Below are 10,439 nucleotides of genomic sequence, written 5' to 3' on the forward strand. Positions count from 1 at the left end.
TGCATCTTGTTAGTCTTCCAAGTCCCGGGAGGTATGTTTTTCTCTTATTCACCCTGAAACCTCACGATACAGTTGTCCTGAAAAATCTAAGTGAATAAATACATAATGTATATTGTTTGGGCATGCAGGCAATCCATCATGTCCCCAGTATGTTTGCTTTGTGATTAGTTTTGTAAGTACACAAAGACCTCTTAGAGCCTCTTTAATCTTCTCATTTTGTTTCCAACAGGTCAGCAAAACAGTCCTCTCAGGCAGCCAGAGAACTCGGAGATGCTTCAAGCTCCCATTTCATTCATCTAACGCTGAATGTCCTTCCTCCCTCCCTCCAGCTCCACCACTGAAATGCCACGCAAGTCCTCACTGGGTTTTCCCAACATTTTAATGAGTCATTTCTCATGCCTCTAAGGCCACTTCTTGAGACATGGATTTTTAAGCCTTAGCTCCTGCAGGGAGAGTTTTGCTATAATACCGGCCATTTGAATTCTGCCCATGTGTTATATGCCGCTCTTAGCATAGGAGGTCCAGAATCCAGAAGGTCTTGCTTGGGGCGGGCTGGAATCTTTGGTTTTGTGGCTGAAACCCCCCCTCTGTTCCTCCCCCCCCCCATTTTTCCCTGGCATGGATCTTTGAAGGTGACTCAAAGCACCCTCACCTGGAGACTATGTCAGGGGCTGCACCTGAAAGGCCACTTCTCCAAAACAGCTCCCAGATTGTTTAACAAATCCCTTCTCTGCATTTCTACTCAAAAGTTAAGTGAGTCTAAGAGTGCCCTTGAAGGAAGCATTTTAAATTATTTTTAATTCTGCCATGTTTTACTATTTTCTACTTTTTTGCGTGTTGTCACCTGCACAATTTGTTTTAAATCTATTTCTTCCCATACATGTGTTAATCTTATTGTCAGGTGCCTTAGGGCCCAACTTCCTAGAGAAAGATGGGACATATGTAACTTCAATCAATTAATCAGTCCGTCAGTCCATCCATCAGTCCATCTGTCAGTCCGTCTGTCCATCCTTCCATCAGTCATGCCAAAGGATCATGCTGCAACTGTTGATTTTTACGCTCTGATGATTAGAAGTAGATGCTGTAATATGTAAGTACCGTATCTGAACATCCTTAAAAGCTGTCACAGTGCCTTGGATAGTTACTGCTACTTCAGGTAGTAGACTAGCCTGTTAATGAAAAGACCTAATTTTTCACCTCAAGGATATTTCTAAGCTGGAGTGAGTGGTCAAACCCCTCGGCTTCTGAGATGGCTTACTCCTCGGAGAACTTGATGGGTGTCTTCTCCAAACCACAGAAGGGGTTTGTTATGGTTGAGGGGGAAGAAAAGTGGAGGAACCATCGCAAGCTGCTGGAAGATTTTTGACTCTGTCCCTCCGCCCAACCACCCATGCCACCACACAGCTGTTCCTTCGCTCATCGCCCACCCTGCCAAGTGAGATGAAACACTCGTCCATCTCACCGAAGAGGAGTGCGTTCTCTGGATTTTCAAAGCCTCCCCCTGCGCATAAGCCATACAACTCCCGTGGAAAATACAGTCAGGGCAAGGCCCATGTAAACGCTTTGAAAAAGTCAGCCTTTGCTTAGAGGACTGCCGGGAAAAAGAAAGAATAATCAATTTAAAGCATTTCAGATTTAGTCACTTCTTTGGAAAGATATGTAAAGAGAGTTGCAAAAATGCTCTCTTCCCATGAAACCCAACAGCGCCGCCTTTTGACGCTTCCCATTGACCTATCTTCGGACCAGAGAGCGGGGGCCTGGGATGGTCAAGAGTCAGGAGGGGGGAAAAAAGACATGCAATGCTAGATTTCCCTTCTTTCATGTGCTGTGACAAAACTGCCCTTGGACAGAGGCCCCCTATTTGCAGATTTAAGGATTTAGTTGCACGATGTACCACAGATACATATATGGAGTTTTTTCCATGCTGAATGCCATTTTTGTTGCCAGCTTGAATGTCACGGAACACCCTGAGAACACTTCAGAAAATCTAGTTTTGGATTCTAATTCAGCAGGCGGAAAGATCAGGTGGGCTCCTACTGCGCGGTGCTTCAATTGCCTGTTTGTTATCCGACATATTTATTTTCTGGTCTCTCTGCAAAACGAGTGAGCGCAGCCGTTCAGCGCTTCCTGTTTACCTGCCCTTGGTTTACCTGCCAGATCAGATAGATCTGAATTAGCAAATAAAAGGACCTGCATTGTTGTACATTTCCTGCAGTGGGTCTTATTTATCTAAGAATCATCCTGTCGCTGGCGGGAGACTGGAGGTGGGCCTGCGGTGGTGAGGTATCAATGGACCAGCACACACAAAGGCCAGGCTAGCTGGTGTAAGAGTCATTCATCATCCCTGCTCTGTGGCCTGGCGGGGGAAGGAGGAGGAGGGAAGCTTGAAAAGCAAGAAATGTGTGCCCACGGTTTTCTGGATGGACCAAACCCTGCACGTGTAAGGCTCTGAACAAGCCAAGTTCAATTCCCCTTTGTTGGGGAAAAAACTGCCTTAATCACCAGTCTGGAGCAGCTGGCATTGAGACCAAGAGCTCCTGTCCTTTCCACCTCTAATCAGCTTAAGGAGGTACTGGCTAAATCTGCACTATCAATGAGCAAGGGGAGAGCATTCCAGGGACATGAACCAATGCATTCTAACTCTGTGGAGTGGGACTCCAGAGACATCGTGGCCCAAGAGTTCTCTGGCTTATCCCATAAGCCAGGCCTGTGGTAGAAATGACTCTGGCTTTCTTGATGTTCTACAGAGCGGTTTTTGATTTTGTCTATATTTCATGTGCGCCCATGGTTTTGAATTGTGCAATGCTCTGGCAGGCCGACAGAAAGAATTAAAGTTAGTTGAGTAAAATCAGATTTAACCCACTGGAAGTAGATGGGAAAAAAAGACCATCCACAAATCAGGTTTCTACCTTTTTTTCCCCCAACAGTAAGGGGTGGGTTTTTCAGGGTGTGTGCGTGTGTGCTTAGTCCTCCAACTGACTGAATCTCTTCTAGACAGATCATTGTTCTCCATTCCATGGTTTATTTTCTTCGGTTTTACAAGCTGATTTTTTTTTTTTAAATGTGTGTCTGAGCTGGATTTTAAAAATGGAAACAAATGGCCAAATATGAAAATGAGTCAAGCTCTTTTGATTTGGGGAAAACCCTACAGAGGGACCGGAGGCTGGCTGTCACCGAGGCAACATCACTCTCCGTTATCTGACAACGCCACCTCTCCCCACAGAACCGGCGGCGCTTTACAAAGGACCCTGCTCTTCCAAGCACGATGATAAAAGGATTTTGGAAATAAGCAAACAAACAAAAATCTCCAGCCAACAAATATCTTAGATTGCAACTGATAGTGACTTTTAATGTCAGCAGCCCCTGCAAATGCCTGCGTTTCATCTCTACCATGATAATAAAGCAAGCCATAGTGATGCTGAAGTCTTTGGTCTAGATCAAAATGCAGAATCTGGAATGCATGCAGGGTAGGATTTAAAAAACCCCTAGAAGCCCAAGGCCAGCCTGGGTGAACCCCTGGGCTTCCAGCCAGAGCCAACATCCCCAAGACATCCACGCCATTGGCACAACCATGAGCATGATCAGACAGCCGAGATTCCGCTTGCAAAGTCACCCTGCTGCATCTTGGCGTCACCGACAAATCTTTGTGGTCTGGGCAGACGGGCTGCGTCCCTCAAGCCCCCTGTTTCACATGTACAGAGAAAGGGGTGAGAGGGAAGGTTAGATTTGTTAGACTTCAGCTCCAAGAATTCTCTAGCCAGCATGGCTACTACAGGAGGAATTTGGGAGCTACCAATACACCTTTTCCAAACTTAACATGGCATCCATTGGCACCTACAAGATACACTGATGTGGGGGAGAGAGCCGCCGATCAATGCAGAAATCTAATAATACAAAAAAGAGAGAGAGGTGTCTTATCGTATTGCATGGGTTGATCTTGGCACGGGGTTGTGCAACGACCAAGCAGAGAGAAACGAAGTCCTGCGGATGCCTGCATGACCCTGCCTTCTCTACCTGTGGCACTGTAGCTGTGCTAAATGGTAGCTTCCTTCTTCACTCCGTCAGTTCTCAGCAGGCTCAAGGGCAAGCGGGCTAAACTTAACCGCTGTAGACCCACCAACCGTCAGCAGGGCTGACAGTGGTTTTAATGCATTTAATATGTCCCTGCTATCCCAGCCTTTACTCCAAGGAACACACGTCCAGCTACAGAAGGATGGGATCATGAGTCGTCCTATTTTATCCTCCTAGAAACCTGGATAGAGCCAAAGGACAAGAAAAGAGATTTTGACGAGACGTTAAGGAGAATTTCTGGTTGGTGAGAGCTGTGGGTGCTGGAATGGAGAGTCTAGGAACATGATGGACTCTCCTTTGTTTCAAGGATTCGAATGGATTCCTGCAGGGGGTGGACTTAATTATCTTTGGGGGCCCAGCTACCTGCATGGTTCTAGGGGTCTAAGAAAGAGAGGCCAATCTTCTTAAAGAGCCCTGCTCTCTTACAGGCCTTCGAACAAAGGACTGGCCTCTCTAAAAGAAGATACCCTACCCTAGTCCAACTCTCTTCCCTCTGACTGGCAGAGGGTCTTCAGGAAAGAGAAGGCTCTTCCATTGCCCGATACCTTCTTCTTCTTCTTCTTCTTCTTCTTCTTCTTCTTCTTCTTCTTCTTCTTCTTCTTCTTCTTCTTCTTCTTCTTCTTCTTGTTGTTGTTGTTGTTGTTGTTGTTGTTGTTGTTGTTGTTGTTGTTGTTGTTGTTGTTGTTGTTGTTGTTGTTGTTGTTGTTGTTATTATTATTATTATTATTATTATTATTATTATTATTATTATTATTATTATTATTATTATTATTATTATTTGGTTGCTGCTTCTTTTCCTCTCTTCCCCCCCAGAAATGGGAGCTGCTGGGGATTGAACTGGAAAGGCTCTGTGAACATTTTGCCCTAGATAAGGAGCCTGCCAGGCGTTCCTTGCAGACAGAGTTTTCAGCTCTCCTTTGACTACTTTGGTTAAACGTTTCTCAGGGGAGGGGGGGGCAGATGCAAAATGCAGAGTGAAGGGGACACTTTGGCACCTTCTGAGGATAGGAATCTTTTCCTTGTCCCGCTGATTCCTGATCGTTGGTTCCTGATTCTAGGGGACACACATCCAGCCCATGTTCCAGATTTGCCCTGACTGCCCCGTCTCTCCCTCTGTGCTGCTCCAGATCAGTTAGTTATCACTGGCAGTAAAAATAACCAGGAAGGGCCATCGTGCCCACGGGCCTACGAGAAGAGAGATAATATATTTCCAGACGGATTTGTACAAGCCGAACTGTTCCCCCAGAGCTGAGATGAAACACGTCACCGTAGCCAGTCTGGTTCTCCTGCCAGCGTAACCTTTTTATGGCTGGCTAATGAGGAATAAGCTATAATTTCGACGTAGCATGATTTCCACAGCTCACCCAGAGAAGAGGAGTGGAGGGCTCAGGTACTTGATAGCGTTGCTTCCTCCTTTTTTTACCTGCCACCCTGGCGCCCCCTCTCCATAAAACGCGCCAGGGGAGCCGTGCCCTCGGCATGTTGTTGTGATGAATTCAGAATCAAGAGGGTGCTTGAGTTGGATTTATTACCAGTGGAAAGGCAAGAAATGGTAATCTTTATGAGCCAATGGCGTGGCGCCTTATAATAAGAGAATGAAGTATCATTTTAAATTTAAAGCAAATTAGATTACTGAGGTCAAATCCTTCTGTAGAGGCACCATGTCTCTCTCTTATGTCTGACATCTCTTTCTGAGGCTCCCCATTAGCATTTAACTATTTTTTAAATGCATCTGGCGCTGTATGGAAAGAAGAAGTGTCACTGAGCGCCAAGTGAGAAAGGTTACAATGGGCCGTCGGAAACGGGAGCTGTCGACATAAATGTGAGAGAGGAGATCCGAAACAGCCCACTCACCGGCCAGAAAGCAAAGGATCCCAGCGTCCTCCTCCTCCCATCACTGCCACCCTGGCAGGCCAAGAGACCCTCGTGACCCCTGGCGATGAGCCATCCGTTCCCTTCCTCTTGAGCCGCCACCTCCTCCCTTGGGAGAGGAAAGTGAATTTAGTTTAGTTTCCTTTTTTTCTGCCAAAGAGTAATGAGAAATCAAACACATTAAGACTTCAATGTGAGACAGATTTTCCATGGGGAAGGAATGGGGGCGAACAGAGGTGAGGGTTGCCCTGTCATCTTTCTTCGCTCCTGTTCCATCTGAGACCAGCCCACTGTTGATGGTCTCTCTTCCTGGCCACCTGACAGCTCTGCTCTGGAAGTAGGAGGTTCGCTCAGGCAAGACACTTCACTTGCTTAGTGAGGGTAGGAAAAGAGATGCCCCGATCCTGCCTTTCGGACGGCTGGTGCCTCTCCCTTGCAGGAGTCGTCCAGCCTCGAGCAAACTCAGAAAGACACCATGAGCCAGCAAGACAGGAAGGGGAACAGGAAGACCATTGGCCATGTTTTAGCATCCTCTTACCTTGAAATGTATTTGAATGCCATAAGCTGTCTTCCTGGGGTCCTTCCTAAGGAGAAAGGTGGGGTGGACATGTTTTAAATAAATAAGATATAAATAAAGGTGGCCCCACATGAGACATGCTTGCTTCGCAGCCATTGTGAGTGTGTGGGGGGGGGAGGTGTGGCTCCCTGGCTGGCCGGGCTCTCTAGTCAAGGCTCACTGATAGGGGAGGATGGAGCGCAGTTCCTCCTGAGGTAGAGACAGCGACACTCACAAGAAGCGACATCAAGGCTGGATCTGTGGAGTCTCTCCAGGATCAAGGCAAGGGAAGGGAAGTCCATGTCCCTTTAGCTACTCTTGGACTCCAGCTGCCATTAACCCCAGCAGGAATAGCTAAGGTTGGAGAGATGATGGAAGCAGTCATCCAGAGACAGCTGGAGGAAAAAACTTTTTCTAAGAAGACACTCCCGCTTGTATTTCTGGTGGTGTACCACAATGTGAAGATTGAGATTCGTAATTCTAGGCACACACCCCACTTCAAACACCCCTCCAGTATAGACAGACAATGCATTATTTAAAATCAGCAGGTTTTAAGGATTCTACCCTCTTCATTCCTGACCATTGGCCGTACATGGAGGAAGATCAATGGCCTCTGGCATTCAGTGCTGCTGGGGATCTGTTTTCTGTCCACTCCTGCTTTAACATCCCCAGATTTCCATGCTGCCCCCAGGAAATGCTATGGGGAACCACTCTGTTACTGGTTGCTCAGGAAAGAAAGCCCCATGGAGGGGCGGCTACTTAGCCTTCTTCTTGGCATGCTAGTGGGGCCAGCATCTTTGCAAGAGCTGGTTTTGGAAAACATGGAGAAAGAGAAGGTTTTGTTGGCTAAAAGGTGCTTGGATGAGACACACACACACCCCAAGACAACACCAACCTTACTCAGCCATGGAGAGAGTAACACACGATGTCTCATGAAAAAAAAAAACCCATCCCTTTGCCCCCTCCAAAATAAAAATAAAAACCTAGGGTAGGAATGTGAACTGGGGGCAGGCAGAAAAAGCTTATTATTGGGTTTCAAAAACTGCCAGATGGAATGCTACAGGGGGAAGAAAAAAGTCAGCATAATCTACATTGCTAAGTAATGTTCATTTTCCGAATGCCAGTTGGATGGGATGCCGTCCAGCTATCCCAACACTGGGCACCTGTTTCCAAGCATCGTTAGAGCACTCAGCTGTTTCAAGAGATGTGCGGCTTTGCAGCTTCTCTATATCAGGAACAGGGGAGAGGCGAGTTGCAAAATCACTTATTGCCCTTCCTCCTCCTCCTCCTCTCCTTCTTCTTTCATCACTATGAAGGCAAAAGGGGGGAAACGGAAAAAAGGAATCTGCATTGAATCTTAATAACCAGGTTGGTTAAGCTCCAGCCCCAACATGCCAATAGCTGCGGAGCCCAAACATGGCTAGTTAACACACTCCCTGCGCATCAAAGAACGAAAGCTGGACCTCCCATACAATTACAGTCTACCTCCATGGAAGGGGGAATCATTAGATATTAGTAAGGTGCGGTGGAATAAAAATGATGTGTTAGCAGGGGTTCATTAAACTATATTTTCTCAGTCAGGAAGATCAATGCCTGTGCGCATCACGCCGTTGGTCTACTCTCGCTGCTCTCCGGAAAGCCGACACAATCTATCGCCAGCTATACATCAATGTTGTGGCTTTGCCCATTAAGGAGGGAGCTGGCCTTTCCGCTCGTCAGGGTGGGTGGCTGCGCAAGACAGGGAAGGGGGAAAGGGAGGTCTGGGAGAGGCAGGTTCCTCTGGAGGAGAACTCCTTGCCAGACATTTAAATTGTTTACCCTCCTGCCTTGCCTCATCTCCATCACTTCCTCCCTGCCCTCGGCTGTGCCAGGCGTGATGGACTCCAAGGGGCACCTTGAGGCTTTGTCGGCAGTGATGCAGCCCTGCAGGTCCACTTTCAGGAACAGAATATTTTAAGCAGCCTGAATTCTCCTGTTGGATAAACTGGCCCCCAACCACCCACAGAAACACAGATCTTGCAGGAATCACAGCTCAGCTAGTCTTCTTATCTTAGACAACAATATGAATCTGTGCCCTGGTTTGCTTCCTGTAGAAGGTGGCAAGCCCTGCTCCGGCATTTTACGGTAGGGTTGAAAAGAGAGAGAGAGGGAGAGAGAGAGTCCAAAGTTTCTACTCAAGCCAAACTAGTTTGTTAGTGATTTTCTGCTTTTTCTGTGATCTAGGTCCTCGTGGACCTACAAAAGACTAGTCTGGTTTCACCTACAGACGCAAAGAGCAGAAGATGGTGAGTGAAGACGCTTCAGCTACTGCAGGTTGGAGCAGCCTGTCTACGACATGGATGAAACCAATGGCCATACATGTCGCATGATTCAAAGCATTTGTTGCACGGATATAGGGATGGTGGTTCAAGAGTTCCATAGACAGCCTGAGACCATGGAGGAGGAACTGAGAGGTCCAACTGATTATCCTTGCCATATTTTAGTGACTCTTCAGCCCCAAATTCCAAATGATCGATGCTGTGGGACCTTGTCTCACAGAGTAATAGCCATGAGGTGGAATGGGCCAGCATCATCTCCTGAGGCCATTCCTTCAAGCAGGACTTGTTGTTAAGTCGTGTCCAACTCTTCGTGATCCCATGGACCAGAGCACGCCAGGTGCTCCTGTCTTCTATTGCCTCCCAGAGTTGAGTCAAAGTCATGTCGGTTGCTTTCGGTGACCCTGTCCAGCCACCTCATCCTCTGTCTTTCCTTTCTCCTCTTGCCTTCACATTTTCCCAACATCAGGGTCTTTTCCAGGGAGTCTTCTCATCTCATGAGATGGCCAAAGTACTGGAGCCTCAGCTTCAGGATCTGTCCTTCCAGGGAGCACTCAGGGTTGATTTCCTTCAGAATTGATAGGTTTGTTCTCCTTGCAGTCCAGGGGACTCTCAAGAGCCTCCTCTAGGACTAGAACCACCCTAACACCATGCCTCCTCTGCCCAGCCCAGATAAGTGATCCAGAAGGACACCATAGTATCCAGGTCATTTGTGCCTGAAAGCTGCTGACGGGTCTAAAATAACCAACTGTTCTTGGTTCTTCTAACAATTCCAAAGTGGATGTCGTCAACCAAGGTTGGCAAGTATAAAACCTGTTCGGAATGGATCTGAAGGATGAATACCTTCAACCCCATCTCCATTTTGTATTTAATTTGGTGCTTTGTTCTTTTCATTGCTTTGCTGTTGGGTGAAATGTGACAGTCCTGGAGCTTCTCTCTGCCTGGAGGATGCTGGGCTGCGGATGATGCCTTCTGAAGCCGTAGACACAGGAGTGAGGTTAGTGGGGTTAGCCATGGGCCCTCTGGATGGCACAAATGCGCTGTGTCACCCGCCACGTTCCCTATTCAGGCTCAGCCTGACGTCGGAGGCTGACGGCTGCCTTTTCAATGTGACCACGGACCTTGTATTGGCATCAGCTCAGGTCTGAGCACGCTGGGAGAACAGCCACCGCTGTGCTTCATCCTCTTTGCCTCGTGTTGTTCTGTTTGTTTTCTGCACAGGGATCACAACCCCTGGTGAAGAACACTTTTGTCATTCCATATTGCAAACCTGTCGGCTGACAACGCAGTAATGAAACTCTGAGGAAAAAGGCAATTCCCTTTTCTGTGCGGGCACAATAGGAACTCTTGTCTGGCCAGGGAGTGAAAGGGGCTCCTTTATTAATAGTGTTTTGCACATACAGTAGCTTGGAGGGCTAGAGAGGGAAGCTGAAAATTACACTTCCAAGCAGAAGGGGGAAATACGCAAGGAAAAGAGCACACCACGGAACACTTGGGGCCAAACATGCGTTTGATCCCAGGTCCACGAAGAAGATTACGGGTAGGAGTTGGCTGAGAAGCCTTTATAGTGAAAAGGTTCCATCTCTGGAGCATAAATGAGGTGTTGGATTTCAATTTCCTTCAAT

The sequence above is a fragment of the Pogona vitticeps genome, chromosome 8, assembly GCF_051106095.1.
Source record: "Pogona vitticeps strain Pit_001003342236 chromosome 8, PviZW2.1, whole genome shotgun sequence".
Classification (NCBI taxonomy): Eukaryota; Metazoa; Chordata; class Lepidosauria; order Squamata; family Agamidae; genus Pogona; species Pogona vitticeps.